This window comes from Schistocerca piceifrons, chromosome 2 (assembly GCF_021461385.2).
Source record: "Schistocerca piceifrons isolate TAMUIC-IGC-003096 chromosome 2, iqSchPice1.1, whole genome shotgun sequence".
In the NCBI taxonomy this organism is placed as follows: Eukaryota; Metazoa; Arthropoda; class Insecta; order Orthoptera; family Acrididae; genus Schistocerca; species Schistocerca piceifrons.
The window spans coordinates 89086503-89093094 of NC_060139.1; the positions used below are offsets into that span (position 1 = coordinate 89086503).

Below are 6592 nucleotides of genomic sequence, written 5' to 3' on the forward strand. Positions count from 1 at the left end.
CAAAGGCATTTGTTTCATATTCAACTTCAACATTATTTTCAGTCAAGGGTTTCATTAAATCATCAGTTGCTTTATAATTTTTTCCATTGATTAAAATGTTTTCATTCTTAAATTGTACTTCAGAATCTCCTATATAGTGTTTACCATTTTCAAAACGTAATGCAAAAACTTTATCATTGATAGAACCAATATACTTTGTTATTGTTGGACCAATATTTGTCATTTGAGGTAAAATCTGTTAATGACTCAATTTTAATTTCTCCTTTTCTTCTACATTTTTCAGCATTTCTTCGAGATTTTTTCGTGTTTTTGGTGATGGACTTTCAGTATTAAATAAACTTTATTCAAATGAAGATTCCGAAGGCATTGATGGAATTGGAAAAACATCATCATTAATTTTCTTTATGGTGATAAGGAACAATTTGTTTTTCAGCTTCTCTATTTTCTTCAATTGCTTTTAAAAAATCATCACCTAATCCTTCGATTCCTTGTTTAACTTGTTCAATAGCATCAATTACAGGATGATCTTCTTTTTTAAATTTTCCATACTCTGTTCTCTTCAGCTTTCTTTCTATTTTCTCTAGCTTGTTTAACAACTTTTTCGTCATAATTTTCAAACGTTTATTAAGGCAGAAAAAATATTAGTTATGTTTATGTTTATGTTTAATCATTACATTGAAGTTTACATTTACATTTATGTTTAACATTAATGTTTATTGCTTATATTTATATTTAACGTTTACATTTATGATTATGCTTCTGTTAATCTTTATGTCTATGTTTCCATTTAATGTTTATGTTAATGTTTATGTTTATAAAAATCAATATGGTAATGTGTTTTACTTCTACATTTATTAGAATAATAACAACCACACGTGCCTGGTCCACATGTAGCATTATCATGAGACCATGAAAATTTGTATAATGTTGTCCATAGATTGATTCTACTTTTTCTGATATTTCATATAGTTTTCAGTAATCAAGAGCTTCTTTAAATTCATTTATATTTTCAGGTGAAAGACCATCATCATAGTCTAATAGATATGTAATATCATTTTTAAAGCGTCCATTTATTAGAGATAAAAATAATTAAAGATATATAAAATGTTGTATTTTATTCTATACTTACCTTCATCATTCCAACATTTACTACTCATTTCTTTAAAATTACCAAACTTCAAATCTCCACCAACAAACTCATGATAAATATGATTTAAATTTGTCTCATCTTGTCTAAATATATTTTAAAAATTTAAATTATCTCTAACTGTTTTGGCATTTTTGAATAAGTTTGACCTAAATAAAACAATCTATACCTTTGTGTCTGCCTCTAGTAAAATATTCTCTTACAATATCTTGATTTTCTGGAGTAAAGTCATCAAATACAACAACTGAATTTTCTTCGCAATCATCTAATGGAGTAATTTCTTCATTATTTTATTAAAACTGACAATTTGTTTATTATCTTCATCTTCAATTTTTTACATTGTTTTATAAATTCTTGATGTTTTGGTTGATCTAAACTTTTTGAATAAATATATAAATGTTTAATTTTATTCCAATTTAACCATCCTGGAGCTAAAATATAATTATCGATCATTAATGTAATTTTTCCACAACCACTTGGCCCAATTATTGCCCATCTTATAGAATTTGGTAACAGTTTACCATGTTTCTTTTTTGACGTCTTTTCTGGAATTCTTACTTTAGGTTCCCAATCTGTTTTATTCATTTATTTAATAATTTTTTCAGTAGTAAATGAGTAGATTATTTCAACTTAGTAATAAATCTTCAATACTTAGAAAAACATTAACTGTTCCATTATGTGACAGTTATACTTATGTTTCACTACTTGGTTTTTATTCAACTTTTTAAAACCAAATATTACAACAAAAAATAATAAACTTTATTGTGATGGTGAAACAACAGAAATTCCTGTATATCAATATAGCTTTAAAAATTAAAATAAAATTATTCATTCGATAAAACCCAATTTACACATTAAAGCAGATGAAATTTTAAACAGAATAGCTATTGAAAGTGATGTAAAATTATATATCGATATCGAAGGTAGTATTGGAAGTTTACTTGGTTTTAAAAATCAAGTTGTTTTACATAATGAAAAATCTTTAGCTAAAGATGTGCTTCAAATAATTCCTTTTGAATTAATAAATATAAATTTAATCTTGCTGATGGAATATATGTAAAACATAATGATCATTTTCATAAAGAAACTAATATTATTGCTTCATTTAAACATAATGCAGAATTTGTTGGACCAATAATTTATGAACCAAAATATCCTGTAAATGTTCCTATATTTGATACAGTTCAACATTTAGAAGTTACTGTAACTGATGAAACTGATAATTTAATTGACTTTAATGGTGCTACTGTAAGAGTTGTTTTAGAAATATCTTAGTCACAGACTAAAGTCTGCTTTAGCTGATGCTAAAAACTTTCATCCTTAATAAATAAGTAATTGCTAAAACAATCTTAGACTGTGTCATGAATAAAATTGAAAGTTATCAATTTTACTCATTCCCTGTGAATGAGAAAACTAAAAGTAAATTAAATGTTCCTAACAAAGATACAGAAATTGAAATATATATTGGTGATGGTTGGCTTCATCCAAATCATGCACAATTGTACATGAATTTTAATATTATCGGAAATGATGGCAAACGTTATCCAACTTATGATGGAAAATCAAACAAAAAATTAATTGATATTTATGTAGCTAAATTGTTTGACTTTGTAACTGTAAAGAAAGGAAATAATATTTTATCTAGAATTGAACATCCTTTTATTTCATCAACAGCCTTACTACATTTAACTTCATCTGTTACTGACAAAATAAGTTTAGAGGAACATATAATTAATACAGGAAAAATAAATATTAAAAGAAATGAACTACTTTATCCATTGTCAATACTTGGTGGATTTTTTAAAGATTATAATGAAATTATGTTTGAAGAAGATTTAACTATAGTTTTTACATGTAGTTCATCTCCTGGAGACACAATTCTATGTTGGTCTGGTGAAATTCGTGTACCAGTTGTTAAATATGAACCAAGTTACAAACTTGAACAACATGAAAATATTTTTAAAAATCCTAAAATTCCTGAAGAAGTTGCTGAATTATATGGTAAAAAGGGTTTTGAACTAGAGATAACAAGTTATTATAACTCTACACAATAATATATGTCATATTTTGTTTTTGTTGTATTTCAGACAAATCGTTAAAATAATCAGTTAGTTGATTCATCATTATTCGATCATGTTAAACTACAGAATATATATTTAAAAAATGGTAGAAATGATGTTTTTCTCAAGAAATGTGGAATATTAATCCACCAAATAATTTTCTAAAAGCATATGATGCATTTTTAGATTTTAAACGAATTACTGTACTAATATCAGATATTGATAATAGCCCAATTAGTTTTACAAATAATTATCCAATTTATGACACATAGAAACTTTGTGCAACTTTTAATGATAAAATTCCAAATGATACACTTGCATACATAATTATGTATGGTAAAAAGAATCTTACATATAATGCCCAACATAGAATACTTACTGAAAATTTTTAATGAATAACATTTGCTTCTGTATAACTGAATGAAACATTTAAAAAAATTTATAAAAATGTTTACTTCAAGCTTATATTCATTTCTGAAGCATTTTAAGAGATAGAAAAAATTAAAACTGAAAATTTTAATATAATTTACTTTCATTGTGTCGAGCCACAATTAAGACAGTGTAGTGAATGTATGATTAAAAAATATTGACGAATTTTATAAAGATAAATATCGAACAGGTGGACATTGTTATGTAGGTAGAGACTGTAAGAAAATTAAAGTTACTTGTGAATGTGGTAAAACTGTAACTAAGTCTTATCTCAAAAAGCAATTAAAAACAACAACTCATAATAATATTATGTCTGTGAAAGCAGAAAGTAAATAATTTTATATACTTATTCTTTAATATAATTCAAAAAAACAATACATATATCTATAATATATTTAATTATGTTACATTCACCTATGGGGAATGTATGTAAAATAAATGATTTTTATTATAGTTATTATAATATTATTTAACTATATTATATTATTATTTGGTAAAAGGGATAGTAGATAATAAATGTATGTTCTGGATCATTAGATCAATCTTAGGGAAAATAAAAATTGCGAGCATTAACGAGGAATTTTTTATTTTTTATAAGATTGGTCTAGTGGTCCAGAACATACATTTATTATCTACTACCGACGATATACTATCAGACTTCCGGAAAAAACATCATTCTCGCAGTTATATAGACAGTAAGACACAAAAAGTGAGAGGTTTATCACACTATTACATTAACACCTCATGGACCCAAGTTCCTAGCAAAAATAATACACAGAAGAATGGAAAAGAAAAATGAGAATCTGTTACATAACAATTAGTTTGGTCTTAGTAAAGGTAGAGTCACCTGAGAGGCAGTCCTGATGATATGGCTGAAATGGGAGCAAGACTCAAGCAACATCAACACCCTGCAATAGGATATATCGACCTCGTAAAGCGTTTTACTGTGTAAATTGGTACAAGATGTTCAAATTTCGAGAAAAATAGGGGTAAGCCGTAGGGAAAGACGAAGAATATACCACCTGAACAAGTACCAAGAGGGAACAACAATAGTTAAAGACCAAGAATGAAGTGCTCGGATTGTAAAGGGCGTAAGACATGGATGCAGCCTCTCACACATACTATTCAACCTATCCAACTAACAAGCAGTGACGGAAATAAATGAAAGGTTCAAGTGTGGGATTAAAATTCAAAGTAAAAGAATATCACTGAGAAGATCTGCAGATGGCGTTGCCATCCTCAGTGAAAATTAAGAAGTGCAGGCAGTTTTAAATGTAATGAACAGTCTAATTAGTACAGAAAACAGATTGAGAGTATGTCGAAGAGAAAGTAAGGAGAGGTAGCAGAAATGAGAACTGTGAGAAACATCAGAATCACTGATCATAAGTAGATGAAGTAACGGAATTTTGCTACCTAAGCAGCAAAATAATGCATGGCGAATGGAGCAATGAGGACATTAAAAGCAATCTGTACTGACAATAAGATCATTCCTGATCAAGAGAAGGCTGCTGATATCAGACATTGGTCTTAATTTAAGGAAGAAATTTCTGAGACCGAATATGGTAGTGAGACATGAATTGTAGAAAAATCATAACAGAATAAACCAAAGCCTTTGAGATGTGTGCTACAGAAGAGTGTTGAAAATTATGTGGGCTGAAGAGGTAAGCAATGAGGAACATGTCAGCAGAATCGGCGAGGGAAGGAGTACATGGAAAACAGCGACAAGAAGAAAGAATATGATGGTCGAACATCTGTTAAGACATCAGGGAATAAGTTTCATGGCACTAGACGGATCTGTACAGGGTAGAAACTGTAGAGGAAGACAAAGATCTCAGTGCATCGAAAATAAGAAAAAATACAATTTGTTCATGGGCAGTTCCTGATAAAACCCCGAAAAGCCATTATTGTTTTACAACAAGTACCAATTGTGGGGGGGGGGGGGGGCAAATTTTTACTGTGTGTTCTTAAGATGGCATACTTCGGGAAATTTGAAACCTCCTTTTATCTTTTTTGCATTACCAAGATCCAGAGGTCATGGGTCCTAACAGTCATTTTAACTGACATAGTGAACACACTGCAAGAGTTGTAGGGTCATCCCAAGGGTTGCCCACGAAACCATGTTAATATTCATTTTTCACCAACAAAACGTAATTGACAGCTGTCTATGTGTAATGGAAGGCAACCGCCTTGCCACAGTGGATACAACGGTTCCCGTCAGATCACCGAAGTTAAGCGCTGTCGGGTGTGGCCGGCACTTGGATGGGTAACCAGCCGGGCGTCCATGTGCTGTTGCCATTTTTCGGGGTACACTCAGCCTCGTGATGCAAACTGAGGAGCTACTCGACCGACTAGTAGCGGCTCCGGTCAAAGAAAACCATCGTAACGAGCGGGAGAGCGGTGGGCTGGCCACACGCCCCTCCTATCCGCATTCTCAGTTGAGGATGACACGGCTGTCGGATGGTCCCGATGGGCCAGTTGTGGCCTGAAGACGGAGTGCTTGCTTTTATGTGCAATTGACTCTTCACATCTATACAACTATGCCCAAAGAGGTACTGCAGTGACAAAAAAAGGGCTAAAAAGGGTCCTTACATACTGTAAAGATCTTAAAATGTCTGCCAAAATTTACATGAAACTGGAAAGATTGCAACTTAAGCAAAATATTTATCACATTTCATCTCTTTTGACAGGAAGATCATAAACCAAGCGTTTTCGAATAATTGCGATCGATGAGCAAAGTATACGGAAAAAAATATGAGGCAAACGATTTTGCGTTAACTTTATATTATATGTGCTTCTTTGTTGTTTATATTTGTCAAAGCATACGGATGTGTCGAAGTACGTAAACAAAATGTGGAAACTTTACTGACCTATAGATTTCGTGTCATATAAGCAGTACCCTTGCTGACGTAGGGAAAAGAAGGGAACCATAGGAAAAGCGCTCCACTTATAGCGCAAA

At 30.6% G+C, this 6592-nt stretch overlaps 1 pseudogene; it reads left to right on the forward strand.

Annotated features, from left to right (window-relative positions):
- Positions 1-5813: 5813 nt before the first annotated feature.
- Positions 5814-5931, forward strand: LOC124778754 (annotated as a pseudogene).
- The last annotated feature ends 661 nt before the right edge of the window (positions 5932-6592 follow it).